The sequence below is a fragment of the Pinus tabuliformis genome, chromosome 7, assembly GCF_031772625.1.
Source record: "Pinus tabuliformis cultivar Carrire ecotype Pingquan chromosome 7, CPIR1, whole genome shotgun sequence".
Classification (NCBI taxonomy): domain Eukaryota; kingdom Viridiplantae; phylum Streptophyta; class Pinopsida; order Pinales; family Pinaceae; genus Pinus; species Pinus tabuliformis.
In genome coordinates this window covers 2,065,277,001-2,065,297,336 of record NC_142293.1, presented here as the reverse complement: position 1 = coordinate 2,065,297,336, position 20,336 = coordinate 2,065,277,001, and positions in this window count along the sequence as shown.

Sequence of the window (20,336 nt, the reverse complement as noted above, 5' to 3'; positions counted from 1 at the left end):
ATTGGTGAAATTCATCCCCCTTCCTCTGCCCAACATAGATGGATCTTTACTGCCACAGATTATTTTTTTTATTTTTTTTTAAGTGTGGTTCACGGGCACCGGAGTGGCCGCTACGTCCACATAGAGAAGCGGGGCAGCTCCACCCGAAGGGATCTGCCGGTTGGCCATATCAGGCCTAACCCCGAGGGCGTCGAGGAGATTTGACCCCATGACCTCCCAAACCGGGAGAGTACTTAGCAACGGGAACTCGACCATTTGAGCTATCCCTCGGGGCTGCCACAGATTATTTTACAAAGTGGATAGAAGTTATACCCTCAAGACAAGCTATTGATACTGTCATAATAGGTTTCCTTGAGGCAAACATTCTATCGAGATTCGGTTACCCAACCAAAATCATCACAGACAACGCGGCAGCTTTTAGATCAAAGAGAATGATGGATTTCTGCAACAAATATCATATAACCTTGGGTCACTCCACAGCCTACTATCCCCAAAGGAAATGGACTAGCAGAATCTTCTAACAAGAGCTTAGTGAATATCATCAAAAAACTGTTGGAAGATAACAAGAAAACCTGGAACAAGAAGCTAGTAAATGCCTCGTGGGCAGATAGGCTGACCACAAAGAAATCCATTGGTACCAGTCCTTATCAGCTAGTCTATGGAATCGAGGTTGTTTTCCCATCTTCCTTGGGAACACCAATGATGAAATTGCTCCAAGAAGCACAGGTTGAGCCAAATGATATTCAAAGGAGGATCAACCAGACAATTCACCTACTGCAGACCAGGGAAGAAGTGTATATTAGATCCCAAGTTGTGCAGGAGAGAATCAAGCAAGATTTTGACAAAAGGACCAAGGCAGAAGATTTCTACGTAGGAGATAAAGTTTTGAAATGGGACTCAAGAAGGGAGGACAAAGGTAAACATGGGAAGTTCGACTTCCTATGGAAAGGCCCTTACATCATTTATGCTTTCAAGGGTAATAATGCTTTTTTCCTCAAAGAATTAGATGGTGCAAAAGTAGAAGGAGGACCAGTTAATGGTCGAATGCTTAAGCACTATATAGATCCCAGTCACTGATTTCACTAATCACTTGTACATATTTTATTCTTCAAAAAAGTTTAGTGTTGATTGGATGGTAATTTTGGAGTTGAAGCCTAAAGAGAAGGCCCTAAGCTTCAAAAGTTTCACTGTCATAAATATCAATAAAGCAGCAAAGTAAAAGGGAAAAGTTGCAGAGTAAAATCATAGTAATTCAGAAGGCCATTGATCTACTAGTTCTTGACATTTCATTAGGAAATTCCATCCCCAAGTGGAGCCACTATTATGTTCCTATACCAATAGGAATCACAATTTTTGAATAGATGAGGTCAAATCTGTAATATGTACATACCTTGCTTTCTGCAAATGTTTTCCATATTCAAAAAAATAAAATCAAAAAAATTAAAAAATGTAAAGAGGGTATGTCCTAAAAGAAAAATCAAAGGACAAAAAGAGGAAAAAAGGTATAAAAAAAAAGATGAAAAAATGAACCCCAAGAAAGAAAAGACCATGAAAGTGTGCAAGAAAAAATGCCACTACTATTTACTTTTGATGCAGAATACAAGATTGTGTGCAGCTTGTTACCTTTGCCACAATCCATGGATGGTCAAAATGTTTAAACTTGGCTATTTTATGTTTTCAATTTTATGCTTAGAGATAGAGAATAAAATTTGACCAAACTGTTTAATCTTGGCAGATAAGTAGATAGGTAGAGTAAATAAAAAGAGCTCAACAGTTTAATCTAAGCCCTTGGATGTAATAAGGTTAGACTTAGATAGATTACTCTTGTAACAGAAAAGAAAATGTTTTGATAAGGGTTTGCTAGCTTAAGTGCACCCTAATAAAGAGGAGTAAAAATGGTAGGATGAGTAGGTAGGTAAGTAGTTGAATGGTTGTAGAATTGTGATGATTGATTAGATAAGATCATATCATTCACCATCATCATCAAATTTATAAGTATGGATGAAATTGAGCATTTACCAAAGTACACAAAGTTAATTAATTAACCTCCCTCATTCATTACATTTTTCACTTAACTAATTTCCAAGGAAAGTCTTAAAGTACCTAAAATCTTAAGTTAAAGGGGCTCAGAGAATTTCTCTGACTTCTGGAGGGACCGAACCCTCGACCCAATAACTTATAGGTCCTAAGTATTAAAAGTCCCCTCATAAGCATTCACAACCTTCAAATTCACGCATATTCCCAAATAAACTTACTTTTCCCTAATAAACCCCTTTCTCTAAGGATAAAACCTTAGAAAAGTAATCACCTCCCATGTAAAAACCCCTTCTGACAAAAAACCCACAAATATACACTTAGCCTAAGTTTTTATGTTTTCTATGTGAAAAGCAAAAAAAAATTGCAAAGAATTCATTTTATACTTAGCGCTAAAACATTCTCCGCCTTCATTCATATTAACTAGTAACTTTATTTATATTAAACTCCCGATAAAATAACCCTTTTCCCTATGTATTTATTAAAAATCCCTTATTATTAATATCCAGTCCTAAAAGTTTGAAACATAAACTTTATTAATATCATGAATGATTAATGGGTTAATTAGTCGATCAACGATTAATTAATAACCAAAACCCTCCGTTGAATAAAAGAGATTAATTAACCAATCTATGGTTAATTAATAATCGGCCTCAGCTAATGAAATCACCCCCGACGCCCTTAATCCGCCATAATCCATGATTAATTAATCATGCCACGCTTAAACCTCCGCCGGACCCCTCCATTAAACCTCATGTCAAATCCTCGCCCCGATCACTATACGATCAGGCCCCATTTGATCCGACGGTTGACGATCATATCGGGTGGCCTCCGAAGGCCGACCTTTACCTGCTAGATAAAGGTGGTTTCACTTTTCACCCCGCTGCTACATGGCACCTGATGAGTGGCATCAGGCGGCCTCCCCCTGAAACCACTCCAGCCCAAAAGCGATGTGATCTAAACCCCGCTTACTGCCTCCCGTTAGATGACAAAACGTCTCACCCCCCGCTTAACTCCAAACGTACCTTTCCTATGTACCCGTCAAAATAGCTGACATTGCAAATAAAACTAAAAAAACTCATTGTTTTTAGTTTTATTGTGAAAAAGACTGCTCAGACCTCCATGCAAGCACCAGCGTATGTGCAACCGTCAACCCATGTCCTACTACCAACCTGCTGAAGCTGCTGAATTTCTAGACCATCATTCAGTCATGTACGCTTCCTGCAAACCATGCATAGTCACCCATCAATCCGTTCAGAGCCGAAACTAGGCATTCACCCAAAATCACTAAGAAACCCTGTTTAATTCCCAAACCTTTACTCAATTGTTTTAAGTTATTAAGTAATTAAGTAAAACAATTGCCCAACAACTCCAAACCATTATGAATTAAACCAATTTGCCTCCAATTTGACTAAAAACCTTTCGCCCCTGTCCTTGAATCCACAAGAACTAAGGATGGCTACTCCAGTTGCATTGAATGTCCTACCAATTTCTACTCCCCACAGGGACTTAGACCATCTCCCATTGGTAGACAAAGACTTTCAAATCAAAGATACCTCTGTCCAAGAATCCCCACTAAAGTTATACTACAGGTACAGAGACTAGTACTTAAATCATGTAGACAAAATAGGTCTTTGGGAATCAAGTTTGGCCAAGTACCAATTCCCTAGAGTTCATATCTTCCCTGAGATTGTCCACTATTTCCATATGAACTACAGTCCCAACCAAAAAGCAGTGATGACTCCTGACCATACTGTATTATTTACCATCAATGAAATGCTACAGTTTCAACCAGGCCAAAACCTGACCCCCCTTTCTGTTGGAGACCTGCTTAACAGATTCCCTACAATCACCTCCATCAAACTTGCTCAGTTATTCCAGACCTTCATTAGGGAAGAACAATACATTCCAAAGGACCCTCCCCCATACATGTGGACCATATTCTCTAAACTTGGCCGAGACATCATAGCAATGATATCCAGTGTGTTAGGCCAGACTACAAGTGAATTTTTTTATGAGATTATTATAGCCTTCATGTCCATTTACACTCCTGGACAACCCCCTGCCATCATGTTTGACTATGCTAAGTTCATTGCAGATAATATGCATGATCAACTCATGAGAATGGACAATGAAAGAGTATTCAAATATTCATCAGTTTTATATCATCTATTCCTATATTATCAAGCTGATAAATTCCCATTTACACTCCAAAAGCTTGATACCAAAGGCAACCCTAGATCAGTAGTCTTCTGGACTTCATTAATCCATCAATATGACTCTCCATACACTTATACGGATTTCATAGATCTCTTTGTTCACCCAGTGGAAACTATGTTGTTAGGAAGTCCTCCCCCCAGAATCAGTGCAGATATCAGGAGGGTCCTATAGTTGTCCAAACAATATAGAGTGGGAGATTGGTACTTGTACCAAAATCACACTGAAATCAGGATATATGGCTGTGAATTAGCACCCTAAAAACTGCCAAGATACCTCCCCATGAGATTGTTTGATCTAAAGTACTACAGGAAAATGATTAATTCAGATGAGGTACATTTTGTGAAGGCCAAGAAGAAATCTCAACTCAAAATAAAAGACCAGCGTGGCCCCTTTACATGCAATAGTAGGGAAGGTGGAAAGGAAGCAGAAGAAATCCTTCAAAGGCTGAAACTGAAACAAAGTTCCATATGGAGGTATGACTCTTTAGTTTTCATCTGTAATAGAAGACAAAAGAACAAATTATCTCCCTATATCCACCACAGAATTCCTGAAATAGAATAGTATGCAAATCAACTAGAATATGTGGAGAACACTTTAGTAGACCGAGATAGCACAGAAGTTGCTGTCAATAATGTGTTGATTGATCTAGAAAGAAGACTTGATGAAGTTTCCTTTGAACAGGTGCTAGGAGAATCCCAATCCCAAAGGGAAACACAGGAACACAGTGAGCAACTAGCAGAAGAAGGACCTCAAGAGCAAGAAGAATTAGAGCAACCAGACATATCAAAAGAGCTGGCTCAGCTAGAACACATCATGAGTAATCCTCCTATTGTACAGACTCCTCTAAATGAGGAGAAGAATCCCAAAAGATATAGAGAGGAGGCCACTCCTTCTAGCAGACCTGTTGCATAGACTTATGTCAAGAGGCAAAGGTTAAATCTTTTTTCAGAACAAGAGTTTACAGAGGAAACAACTGGAAACATAGGTACAGAAAGAGTAGAAAGTAGGAAGACCACTCCCTTCGGAGGTACACAATAACCTTCCACTTCATAGGATCAAATGCTAGAGAGACAACAAAGCGTGGAAGTATCCTCATTCAAGGCTCCAACTGGCTAGAACCATGACATTAGAGAGAAATACAAAGAAATAAAGGCTAGAAATGAAAGATTGAAGGCCCAAAGCTATCCACAATACCTTAAAATGGCTCCCACTAATCAAACAAGGCTAATGTCAACCTTTGATTTAAAAGAAGGTAAGATGCAAATGACTTTCATGAAGCCTACCACACAGCAGCCCAGGTCTATAGCAGAATACTTGAAGACAGATTTTGAGGTGTTGGCGAAGGATATACATCCTATCAACCAAATAGAATTACACAAATAGACCAGGCAAATGGTTTATTCCACATTGACTAGCAAGGCCATTGCAACACCTCAACTCCAAAATTCACTGAATAATATATCAACGCTATTCCAGTTAGAAAAGGCCTCTTCACAGGCAAAGGATACCAGGATAAACTCCTTAGAGGACTTAATCATAGAGTTGGGGCATGATCCCAAGGATGTAAAGGCTAGAAAAAAGCTAATTGAAAAGAAAAATGATGACATAGCTGCATTGAAAAAGCAGCTCAAAATTCCTCCTTTGCATCATCCACAAATAGCTAAAGTATTAGAAACTCGGAAGGAAGAGGAGCTTATGGACTTAGTCCTTAAGCTGAATGATCAACTAAAAGAAACAAAGAAAGAGTTGGATAATTTGATTCAGTCTAGACAGAGTGAGTTGGCCACCACTCCACAGACTGTCATTCCTATAGTCTCTATAGCAGTGCCCTCCACATTGGCTGCTTCCTTAGCACCAACAGTTCCACCAGCTACAACTATGTTAGTCACAGGTACATCTACAAGTGCAAGGACATCCACAGAAAAGATAGCTGAATTGGTAAAATCCATGGAGGAAATGACCATCCAAGCTACTGAGCTCAAAAATCTTAGAGAAAAAGTGTCAAGTTTGGAAACTGATTGCAAACTTGCACAAATACAACAGAAGGAAGAAGCTCAGAAGAATCAAAGAATGGGAGAAAGGATAAAAGTCCTTGAAAAGGACTTGACATTGCAACAGCCACTAGGAGATATAAAGGAAATGCTTTGGGCCAACATCATTGACTCTATCAATGACGTTTGGCCATTTATTCAAGTAATTTTTAGCAAATTGAATTGGTGAAAGTGGCCACCGAAGCAATTCACAAGACAATAGAAGAGCTGGGAGACGAGCGTGAAGATGCCAACCAATTGATAGCACTCTTGAACAACAAGAACAGGTACCAGCTGGATGAACTGGGCATAGAAGATAGGATAGGGACCATCAAATAAATCAAGAAGATTCTTACTAAAAGGAACCTTATGCTCAATCTTGATAAAAAATGCCAAAGCATCCAAGCTGATATTGATAGATTTATGACAAAGTTTGGTATTTTAAAGGAAAAAGGACTCCCCAATCCTATGGTAATCCATGACAAGCTTATGACCCAAGATGATTACGTTGAAAGACTAAACAAGTTGGCCAACAACCAAGCTAGAACTTCAAGGGTAAAAGCTCTACGCATGGGAAAGGTATTGTATGATAATCTGGAAAACCTGTTTTTCCTAGAGCATGAGATAAAGCACCTATTCGTCAACAAGCCAAATTTTGCCAAGAACACCGAAGTTGATGAGATATATAGAAAGATGCTAAAACTGAAATTACCTGAAGGTGAATGGTGGATGAAATTAACAGATTTACTATAAAGTTACTGTAGTAAATCTATATGGTAGCTAGGTAAAACAAATAAAACAGAGTCAAAGTGTAGCAGGTAAAGAGTATCAGTAGATTGAAGACATAAAGTGATTCCAGCACACAGCTATAAAGCAACTGAAAGAGCCAAATTCGAATTACAACAGCCAGCACAATCACAATAAAAGGGACAACAAGAAGGCAGTTCTCCATCTATCTCTATCTTCATGCTTGAAGATATTTTTGGTTTCCTAGAATAATTCTCATATTGTTATGAGATATTTTGTAACATTTTTTGTATAAATACTTCACATTTTGAAGTAATTAGGGTGGATTAAAATACATTTCTGTAGACATTTTATATCAAGCTAAGGAGCTATTGTATTCAAGACTGGACTGGTTTTGTTGGGTCATGAAATAAAGCTAAAGACATTTCACTGGATTCTTGTGCACAGTTGGAACCAAATAAGTATTATCTCTTCATGTTTAATTATTATTTTCTCATCATGTTATAAATATTCACATGTTTTCTCTATGAAATATGAATAGTAAAAAAGGAATGATATCTCAAAATTAGCTTTAATTGTCTCTATTTTGTCTGTTTACTTTCTCATTGTTTTCTACTAAACTATCTTGGTCTGGGAATTCTTAATTGCTCCCTTACTTCCGTAGTTCCCCCCTTAGGTCCATAGTAAAGGATTCTTAGTTGCCCTTTTCTACTGATCTCCTTCTGTTCTTCATCTTGATCCCGGTTTAAGGATTCTTCATTGCCCTTTTACCCTGGTTAGGACTACCTCATCCATTTGAACTTGCAAATTTGCTTTTTGTTGTGCTAGCCTACCCTGTGAACTCCTCCTTTAGTAATTGATCTGATCCAGTTAAGCCACTCTTTGATTGACTCCATAGACCAATGGCCTAAATACTTGTTCTGCCCATCTATTTTCTTAAGTCCGCCACCCAATCAAAACCAAAACATCATGAGCACTAATAACTATCCTGAAATCCTACTCAAACCAAAGTTAAATTATAAAGAGAGAGCCCTCTTTGGACTTAGGTTGGCTAGAACCTGAGTCTAAAAGATTAGGCTTGTGGTTACCTCGGATTATTCCTTCTTTTATAACTTCTAGGGAAGACTTTTGAGTGATAAAAGTTGACACAAGGAAGAAATAACTCATCAAAGAAACTTTGTGAGTTGGTCTTGTAGAGGAAAATAGGTTAAGGGTTTTGGTCTTGGTATTTGTCAATTGGAATCTTTATAAGAAGAAGAATTTGTTCAGGTTTTCCTCTCAAGTGGGAAAGGTTTTAGCCGTAGATGATAGCCTATATTTTGTGTCTCTTGTCTCTTTATGGTTTATGCATTGGTAGTTTCTTGATGAAGAATAACACTATAATAAGGTAAGTAAAAGAAGATCCCAATCTAAGAAGTAAAAATCATTCGCAAGCAGTTATCAATAGAAGAGAAATTACCTAATTGTTATGCCCTAAATTTCTCAACAGCTACATTGGCTTGAGGGGGCCTGACCCAAGTTCAGAGTTGTTTGTGTCAACCAACAAAAACCTAATTGCTGGCCCTTTCCGCAACAACCCGCGTAGCGAAGGCTGCAGTATCACTCGAAGCAGTATTGGGGGATGCTAGAACTAGGTTTCTGCATCCAGGGATGTGATAAGTGGTTTTTAAGTCTAGGCATCTCATATTTTCCTCCGCGCAAATCGGTATCTTCCTAGGGTTTTCTACTGTAACTCAAGTAAAAGGGCTTCTAGACCTTCGTGAAGGTCTACGATCAGTCTTTGCAGACATTAAACAAGCAGATTATCCACATTCGCGCATCAATAAATAACCCTAGATCTGCCTTCGCATAGATCTATTCAATTCATCAGAAATTATAACAGAAATAATATGTAACTTCGTGAACAAAGATAATTACTTAAAAACATATAAATAAGATAGATTTAGTAGTTTCGCACAACATTCATACATTATAAATTTTTCTATACGTCATACTCTATGTAGGTAGGTGAAATTTCTGTTATTTTCCATTTGGTAATATGGAAGTTAAGTCTAGGATAACTACAAGGTTCGCATATAATCAAGTCCATATATTTATTCTACGTTAACTTTTGCTTCAGTGTATATTTTAAAATATTAAAATAGAAGAAAAAAATGGGGCATGCTAAACTTGGTATTATAAACTAGGTTTCAAATTCGATGCATATTCAGAAGATTAAAATAAATATGAGCGACAAAATATAACCTAAGCAAGATTGATAATAATGCACAGTAATTCTTCAAAACGAGTCTATATTCAATTCCAACATTTAGATTACAAACTTCTCCACCCTGCGCACTCAGCTGTAAGGGTTTGCGCACTCAACTGCAGACTTACCAAGGCCTCCTGTGCACTCATCTGTAGGAGCCTACCCCTTCTCGCCTAAGTATAGGAAGCAAAGCCTTCCTACCTTAACACTTTCCCAAAACAACAAAAAACATTCAAAATTCACAATTCTTTATTCCAAGTTATCTCTAAAACTATATTGACTCAACTATTTATAGCTTTCTTCCATACAATACCATGGTCCGCAGACCATGGGAGACTCTTAAAACTGACTCAAAACAAGGGGATACAACCCCTTTGACTCCTATCTAGCTTCGTGCTCCACATCCACATATCGCGAAGACTTTATATTCTTTACAAAAAACTTTTACAAAATTGGGTTAAACTAACCCCAAAACTGACCCTAGGGAACCTAACCCAATAGGCCCCCAACACAAATATGGTGACTCGCCCTCGAGTCACTTAGCTGGAACCTCGATATTGCGGAAAAGGCCACCCAACTCAACCTGTAGTGTTGCGACCTCAAAAAAGCTCTGCATTGCTGCCTGATGTACTTCCTCAACCAATTTATCTTTATGGTTTATGCATTAGTAGTTGCTTGATGAAGAATACCACTATAATAATGTAAGTAAAATAATATCCTAATCTAAGAAATAAAAATCTTTCACAAGAAGTTATCAATAGAAGAGAAATTACCTAATTGTTATGCCCTAAATTTCTCAACAGCTCTAATAAATATCCTCCTTCAAATCTCCATGAAGGAAGGATGTCTTGACATCTAGTTGTTCACATTCCAAATCTAAAGAAAAACAATAACAAGAATAACTCTTATGGATGACATCTTAACAATAGGAGAAAATATTTTAGTAAAATCAATACCTTCTTTTCATGCAAACCCTTTTACCACCAAGCTTACATCATATCTTTCTTTCTTCTCTTCACTCTTATGTTGAATCATGTATACCTAGTTCTTATGTAGGATGCTTCTTATTTTTGGAGGCTTTACTAATTCCCAAGTTTTTTTTTCAATAGAGATTCCATTTATTTCTTCCACTCTTTGTTAGTTTCCACTTTGAAAGCTTCTTGAAAACATTCAAGTTCACCTTCATCAGTAGTAAAATATAATCTAAGGCTGGATACTTTTGTGAAGGTTTATGAGTCTTGATAGACCTACAAACCAAATGTGTTGGTGTGTTTTTAGGTTGGAATTCTTGCAAAGTTTTCCACACATTTTCTTCTTATTATTGTTCATCATTGCCCACTTTTTTTCCATCCCATTCTTGAATTTTCTGCCCATGTTATTGCATTGGTGGGATATTTGTAAGCATGTTAACAATTTTCTTTACCTCTATATAACTTGTAGACCTTTTAAAAAATTCTAACTAATTAAATATAATATCCATGCTTCTAATAGCTTTATTTTTAATTAGATGCCAAAGATAATACCAAAACCCACCATCCACCTATCCCAAAAAAATGCACCTTATGGATTTATAATCTAACTTAGTTCTATTCTCTTTGGGAATGTGCATAAATGCTTTTCATCCAAAAAATCAAGTGAGAATAATGCACCTTCTTACCACTCTAAAATTATTTAGTAATGCCACCATACAAGGCTATAGTAGGTGATCGATTTATAGGGTAACAAGCTATCCTTGCTGCTTTTTCCCAAAAGTGCTTTTACAATCCAGAGTTGGAAAAAATACTCCTTACCTTCTCCATGAAGGTATGGTTCATTCTTTCTGCAGTACCATTCTCTTGAGGAGTACTAGGGATAATCTTTTCATGCTTATTTTGAACCTATTTCAATAATCCTTTAATGCATTTGAGAAATATTCACCACCATTATATATCCTTTAACACTTCAATAGTTTGTTAGACTCTCTTTCAACAACAACATGAAATTTTTGAAATATATCAAACACCTCACCTATGCTTTTCATGGAATATGCCCAAACCTTCCTATATGCATCATCTATGAATGTGACAAAATATGAGGCTCCTCCTAAAAACATAATATTGGTTGTCCCACACACATCAGAATATACCAATTCTAATATACTTGTTTTCCTTTCATGGAAACCTCTCATAAATTAAACTCTTCATTGTCCACCATATATGTAATTCTCACAAATATTAAGTTCATGGGATTTCAAACCTAGAAGAAGATTTTTTACAACAAGTATTTTAAGTCCTCTTTCACTCATGTGACCCAATTTCTTATAAATTCCTCTTTCACTCATGTGACCCAATTGCTTATTCCATATATCTATTGAGTTTCCTTCTTTTACAACAACAACCACATTCAATATTTCTGTGCTTTCCATTAATGTATACAAAGTTCCTACATTGAGTCCTTTAGACATGACCAATTATCGTTTAATAACTTTACATATTCCTTTTATTTTCATGGAATATGCCCAAACCTTCCTAGATGCATCATCTATGAATGTGACAAAATATGAGGCTCCTCCTAAAGACATAATATTGATTGGTCCACACACATCAAAATATACCAATTCTAATATACTTGTTTTCCTTTCATGGAAACCTCTCATAAATTAAACTCTTAATTGTCTACCATATATGCAATTCTCACAAAGATTAATTTCAAACCTAGAAGAAGATTTTTTCCAACAAGGATTTTAAGTCATCTTTCACTCATGTGACCCAATTTCTTATGCCATAGATCTATTGAGTTTCCTTCTTCTACAACAACAACCACATTCAATATTTTTTTTTCTTTCCCAATGAATACAAAGTTCCTACATTGAGTCCTTTAGCCATGACCAATTCTCCTTTAATAACTTTACATATTCCTTTGCCAAACAATGTATGGTATCCTTCACCATCTAACATCCTAGTGTAAATCAAATTCACTCCAACCTTTGGCACATGGTTAACCTATTTCAACAATAAACTGGAACCATATTTTGTCTTTACTATAACATCTCATACTCCTTTAATATCATACAGGATTTTATATCCCAATTGAAAATTACATAGATTATGAAATTTATAACCCAATCAAAACTTACATAGATTACCAAATTTATATGAAATAAAATTTACTCTAATTGGTGTAGCATGATAGGAAAAATTGGAATACAAAATCCAATCATTATTATGATCAGAGGCATAAATACATACATATTCACAAGAAACAATGATTAATACCTCACCTTTTGATGCAACAACAATGGTTTCTTCATTGTTGTTGTTGGTTACCTTTTGCTCTTTTCCCCTTTTGCTTCTTTTTCCATATCTACCAATTTTTTTTATGTGACCACATTTTTCGTAATGATGGAAAATTATTCTTACATTTATAAACATTGATCTACCTCTAGCTTTTGAATTCCCTCATCCATCACATTCAATTTTCCTTCCACAATTAGATAAGGCTGGAACTTCTCCTCCTTGATTTTATAAAAATGATTTATGTTGCAATTCCTCATTTATTAAACTACAACTAAGACTATCAAACTTTAGGGTCCCTACAGGTGCTGGAGTGTTAATAGCTACTATCAAATTCTCCCAACTATCTGATGCAGGAGGTTGATGAAACTAAGGTGGTAGTCTTAAAAATAGACTATTGGCTACTTTAGAACGAATCAAATGCATTTAAGCGGATTCTGTTTGTGGCTTACTTTACACTGAGGGTCCCAATTTTCCCCTAAACACGTCGGTCCCACGTTGACTTTCCCTTTTAAACAGGCACTTCACTCTACGTTGTTGACCTCCTCTCTCCATATCTAACAGTCTTCACTCACCCCGATCAACAAAATAGTTTGGTGATCACTCTATACCGTTGATCTCCTCTCTCCAGATATAACAATCATAACCTGACAAACATAACAGTCTGGTCTTCCTCCACCGTTAATCAATGCGCACTTGATCCAATGGTTGATAGCGATATCGGGTGAGCCACTTGCATGGGGATTACCCACTCGATAAAGTGGTTTTCTCTCTCCACCCGAGTGCTACATGTCGCTTGGTTAATGGAATCAGGTGACTACCCCGAATTACCACTTACAACTTTTCCTTCTCCTGATAACCACCTTCGATGATCAAACCCGCTTTTCCAATATAACCACGTGGATTAAAGCAAACTTAAATAAAGCGCTTAATCAATGTTTTAACGCTTAATTCGAAGATTACCCCTTAACACTAAATGACCACGATTTAGTGAAAAACACATAAATACTAAGATTTACCATTAAAGTGTGAAAACAGAGAAAATATCCATTTACGTTTCAGAACGCGGATACACAAAGGTAAACGAGAGTCTACACCAAGATTAACACACAGTTGCACACTGAATCAATTTATTCAATATAATAGAAGTTACAGAGTTTTGGCCCTCTTGGCTCAATTACAATGATTTATATGACCTTTGTCTCAATCTCAAAACCCTATCTAACACTCAAACTCTTGCCTCTCACTCAATTCTCAATCATCTCAGCTAATCCCTTTCCATTACATTTCTTCTCTTTTATGAGTCAAATCCTATTCTAACTTCACTAACAACTCGATCTCTATTTTAATCAATCTAACAATCAAATCTCTATTTTTATGCTCTATTACACACCTATAATAATAACTTAGGCCTTAGTCTAAAATAAGACAATTTTCTAATTATTACAATTGTTAGCTCTGCTACAGTTTGCAACATTTAATGGATTAAATCAAGCCAGGCAGTGCTAGTTTTGGTTGCAGAGGGTTTGCGGTTGTTTATTTTATCCTTCCCCTTCATTTGCATTATTCCCTTATAGCTCCCGCCACCTTCGTTTCCTCCTTCCCATAAAAAACCCCGATAACCCTTTAAACCCCGTTAACCTATAAACCCCCGATAAACCTTTAAAACGGCTTTTGGGCGTTTTTGTTTTAATTCTATTAAACCCCATATAAACCTATTATTCGTTTTACCACGACACTATAGTCCTAACCCTTATAACTGCGCATATAATTAAAATCAATACCCGCCGAGACCGTTCCCTGTCACATCAACCCAGGAGCACGTGCCTTTTACCGTGACCATCCGATCATCCCGTGGAGATCCAATGATTGATGCTTCCCCCGCTCCGCAAACCTACACAGTCGATAACTTGCGGGGAAGCGGTTTCCTGCCTGCCACATGTCGCAATTTAACTCGATCACACCCGCCTGTACATAAACCGCCATTCTCGAAGAGCGGTGCGGGGAAACCGCTTACCGCCCTTCCGGTACGGCTCCCTGCCAGTTAACGCATGTTCAACTCCGCCGCCTGTCAGCCGTCGGATCTCCCCGATCATGATCCGACAGTCCACGATCCTCCTTTTCACCTACCCGCCCGATAGCCTCTCAGATCGAATCTCCACCGTTCATTTACATGATCTGACGGCCCTCATTGCATCTTCTTTGTCATCTCCTGATAGCTCCTCCCACACAATCTCCGTCGTTGATTTTTATCATTCGACGGCTGGGATTTTTTCTGCTGTTTAATCTGCCTCCATGTCTTTCATCGCCTCCCGCTGGTCTCCAATGTAATTTTCGTGTTTATAACAGTCCTGTGCACCCGAAGAAAAAAGGAGCTCATGGTTAAATACTCATCGCATTTAATCTGCAGCCAATTGCATTTAAAGACAGAATGGCCGAAGGATAGAAAGGACACCCTCGAGCAGCTCAACCATTTAGCAGTTATGGAAATGCATTCAAATCATATTTCACCTGATCAGGAAGGACATCAAAGTACAAAAAGAGCCATTTTGTTCATTAAAAACAATCAAACTGTATCAGAGACCCATATCTGATTGTAAATGCAATTGGTGGTCAGTTATGACCCCTCCACGCATGGGTATGCAGAGCAATTTTGTAGTCAACCTCCATATATACCCAAAAGAAAAATGTTATGAGGTTGATGAGTGTTATTTTGCTGTAAGGTTCAACTTCTGGAGATTGTAACTGTTGTGATACCTGCAGCATCTGGTCTTCATTTTCAGCTAATGCAAGCTTCTTTTGCTGTTAATTGTTCACTGTCCACTTCTTCTTCTTGTTCCAGGTTGTGCCTGTTTTGCATTTATTCATGTGCTATTAATGTTTAGCATTAGAGGGGTTGTCATCGCACCTCTGTGTTAGGATTCAGCATGTATCATTGAATTTGTTTGCAGGTTTCTATTATTTTAATGCCAGAGAGTTGTCATCCTATCTGTGTATTAGATAACAGATTTACAAACCTTTTAACTGGTTGCAGCTGGCCATCACAGGGTCCTGTGCATCTACTGGTGTGATCAGTGTTCTCCATTATCACATTTTCTTTAAAACTGTGAGTAATTGGTGGTTAAAAGCCTTGTAGTCTAGGGGTATTCACCCATGTGTGGGGTCAAGCACAGTAGAAGTGGTTATCTGGCTTGAATATGCAACATTTCTTTCATTCATCCACCATTTATCCAACATTTTGTTGAGTTTATAATGTTCCCGAGCATCTCTGATATACAACCTAGGAGAGTTTCTTGGGGTGATAACATTAATTGGCACTGTTGCCAGGGAGAGGAGAATTGAAGCTCAGCTTCCCTGGGAGAACAACACAACTTCAAGCCTTGATGATAGACAAGGTTTGAACATAGTTTCTAGTTGTAGTCATCTATCTAGCGACTCCATTCGAGGAAGATCATCCTTTGGCGCCTCCACATCGATGTTCTGGCTCAATTTGTGAGACACACTCAAAAAAATCCTCAAAAATCACCAGCTGAACCAGTACTTGACCCTAAGAGGACTGTTAAATCAAAGAAAGCTTCACAGAAAGGGGCATCAGGATCAGGTAAGCCTAAGAAATCTTATTCATCTCTGAAAGATAAAGTTATTGTTGAAGATTTACAGTTTGAAGATTTAGAAATCAGCACTGTTAATAAAGAAATTCCTTCAGAGATTAGTTCAGCCCCTTGTTCAGTTAGTTCCCCTTTGAATCTCAGTCCAAAGAAAGTTTCCCATTCAATCCAAAACATCCCTTTATCTCTGCCATCCATCACATTACTCCCTACCATTCAATCTGCTAGTATTCTTCCAAATATTCCAATCATGGCAGGACAGCAAGCACCTACGAGGATAGAAAGAATTGTAGCTGCCAGATATGGACCATTGGTATTGCCTGTGCCTTTAAATCCTATGCCTGTGGGAGAGTATCAAAAATATATGCCTAAGTTCACTGGAACAGAGGGTGTAACAGCAAAAGAACACCTAGAAGCTTTTTACAGTTATGCTGATAATTTAGATATAAGTGAAAATGATGTGTGGATGAGAGTTTTTGTCCAGAGTCTTGATGGAGAGGCTAGGAAGTGGTTTAGAGAATTACCCCAGAGATCTATAACATATATTGAAGCATTGGATGATGCGTTTTTGAAGCAATGGGGAGATAAAAAAGACTTGCTGTATTATCATACTGAGTTTGGTAATCTGAAGAGGGAAAATGGTGATTCTTTGCCTGATTTTAATAAAAGATTCAATCGAATGTATAGTAAGATACCAGCTGAGGTAAAGCCGACTCCTACCTCTGCCAAACTCACTTATGCCAATGCTTTTGACTCTGATTTTTTCCTGTTATTGAGAGAAAGGAGATGTGCCACTCTAGCTGATATGCAGGATGCAGCACTGGAGGTCGAATCCAATATTATGGCTGCAGAAAAGCTTAAAAATCAGGCTGACAGAAGGAGGCAGAGAGGTTAGGTTTCTACTTCCTCTGCATCATCTTCAGAGCCTAAATTGGACAAAATGACTAAGATGATAGAGTCATTGGCTGCTGAAATTTCTAAGCTAAAGGTTGAGCAGAATTCAGCAAAAACAAGGCAGCAAAACACATTTGCTCCAAGAAATCAGAATCCATTCAGAAGAGCAAATGAGCAGTTACAAATTATGCAGAGAGGTGAAGAATCAAAGGAAGAACAGAAAGTAAAAGCTCCCTTCCAAAATGTAGTCATGGAGGAGGAACAATTCGAACAAGAGGAGGATGAAATTCACTGCATGGAAGATAAAGGTAGCGTTGCATTTTTTACTCTGGCTGCTTATGAAGAATCATTGCTGCAAGAACAAAACAGTCAGGAGTGGGACAGAGGAGTTGTTCTACAAACTGAGCAGCAGCAGAGATATAACCTAAGGTCAAATGCAAAGAATGTCAAAGAAAATCCTGCACATAGAGTTGTTGTCCAAACAGAGTCACAGAATAGCAAGCAGAGAAGACCAGCAACTGATCCAGTCATCCTCAAAGCTCCAGTTCAAGAGGTAAAAAGTTCTGATAAGTCATCTTCTTCTTTTAGCTTTGAGTCAGAAGTTCAGAAATTGAAAATATCTATGCCTCTGGTTGAGTTGGTGAAGAGTGAAGTATTTAGGAAGCCTATCCTTGAAGCCCTTGAGCTAGAAACCAAACAAACCTCCACTGACTCTGTCAATTTGCAAGATGACAAGCCTGCCATTGTGCTCAACCCTATGATTGAACCTGCTAATAATAATTCTCCATCTTTTTATGTCTCATTGACCATTCATGACAAAATCCTCCACAATTGCCTGCTAGACACAGGGGCCAGCCACAATTTGATGCCTAAAGCTGTCATGGAAGAGTTAGGCCTTGATATCACCAGACCCTATCATGATTTATTTTCTTTTGATTCAAGGAAGGTGAAATGTCTTGGATTGATTAAAGATCTGGCCATTACCTTAACTCAGCTGCCCATGAAGAGTATGATGATGGATATTGTGGTAGCAGATGTCCCTCCTAAGTTTGGCATGCTGTTGTCCAGAGGGTGGATTAAGAGACTAGGTGGGACATTACAGAATGATCTTTCTTATGCCACTGTCCCAGTTTTTGGAGGAGAAAGCAGGAGGTTATATAGAGAAGCACAGTTGGCATATATCATCAGTGATGAGAAGAATCCTACAAATCATCCTATTTATGCAGTGGACACTGATTTTGGAGCATGTATTCTCCAAATAGAAGAATCTTAGAAGGCCTCATTGCAGATCAGGAAACCAACAGTTCAGGCCAAGGAAAAGCAAGGAAGTCAGATTTGGGAGATGTTCTTTGATGGAGCATGTTCCAGGGAAACTGCAAGAGCAGGGGTGGTGCTAGTTTCTCCAAAGAAAGAAAGCATTCAACTGTCTTTTAAGCTAGTTTTTCAAGTGACAAACAATATAGCAGAATATGAGGCACTGTTGTTGGGCCTTAATGCAGCCAAAGACAGAGGAATCAAGAATCTGAAGGTGTTTGGAGATGCTGATGTGATCATCCAGCAAGTAAATAAAACATTTCAAGTAAAGCACCCAAGGTTGAAGGCATATAGAGATGAGGTATGGAGAATTAGAGATTCTTTTGATTGTTTCTGTATTTCATATATTCCTAGAGCCCAAAATTAGCTTGTTGATTCCCTTGCTGTTTCTACTAGTCTATTTATCCCTCCCATGCCTCCCAAACTAGTTTATGAAGTGCAAATGAAGTACAGACCATCCTTGCCTGATAATGTCTAGCATTGGAAAGTTTTTAATGATGATGATGAGTTAAATAGGTTCCTTCAAGTCATTGATGAGTTTTCCGAAATGCAAATTGACCAAGAGAATGAAGCCTTGTTAGAAAAATCTTCAATCCCAGCTTAGAAATAAAATTGGTAAAGATAGCATAGTCCAGCTTCCTAGTAATCATATTCCTAAGGGCCTAATTCCTCTTGAAAGACTGTTTGACCAAAATGATGTGCCTTACAAAGCTGCCCAAAAAGAAGACCAATCTGCAATCTGTAAGCATGATATAGGAAGTCCAGGTCAGCCTAAATATGTAAATTTGTCCACTCATTTGTCTGTTGATCAAAGTGCTGAATACTGCAATTTAATGAGGCAATTTGTTGATGTGTTTGCCTGGGAGTATAGTGACCTGAAAACATATGATAAGAACATAATTCAGCATAAAATCCCTCTGGAGAAAGACACTGTTCCTTTCAAACAGAAGCTGAGACCAATAAATCCCATGCTTCTTCCTCTAATTGAAAAAGAAATTAAAAAATTGTTGGCTGCCAAGATCATAGTCCCTCTTAGGTATTCAAAATGGGTAGCAAATTTGGTTGTGGTGAGGAAGAAGAGTGGAGAAATCAGACTGTGTGTTGATTTCAGAAATTTAAACAAATGTTCCAAGAAAGACAACTATCCTTTACCAAAGATGGAGCACTTGTTGCAAAAGGTCTCAGGAGCCAAAGTAATGTCTTTCTTGGATGGTTTGTCAGGCTTTAATCAGATTGCTTTGCATCCAGATGATCAAGAAAAGACTGCATTCACCACTCCTTGGGGCACTTTCATGTATGCCAAAATGCCTTTCAGATTGATGAATGCTGGAGTAACCTTTCAGAGAGCTATGGATATAGCATTTGTGGGTGAGAAGGATAAATTTGTCCTTATCTACCTTGATGACATAACAGTATGCTCCAGCAGCCATCAAAATCATTTGCAGCATTTAAAAAAAGTATTATTGAAGTGCAGGAGGTTTGGAATCTCAGTCAATCCCAAAAAATCAGAATTTGCTTTGGAAGAAGGCAAGCTGTTAGGACATATTGTGTCTGCTGCAGGTGTCTGAATTGACCCACAAAGAGTCAAAGAAATTCAGACTTTGTCTGTCCCTAGATCAAAGAAGGATATTCAGTCTTTTTTGGGCAAAATAAATTTTGTAAGAAGGTTTATTCCAAATTTTGTTGAGTATGTGAAGTATATCACCTCCATGTTGAAGAAAGGGGCAGAAATTAAATGGACTCATACCGCAAGAGAATCGTTTGATTCCATCAAAAAAGTTATTATGGAGGCTCCCACATTAATAAGTCCAAATTATAGCAAGGAGTTCCATGTATTTTCTTTTGCCTCTGAAGACACCATTGCAGTAGTTTTATTGCAGGTAGATGAAGAAGGTTTAGAACATCCAGTGGCATTTTTCAGCGAGAACTTGAGGGATGCTAAATTGAGGTATGATATTATTGAAAAACA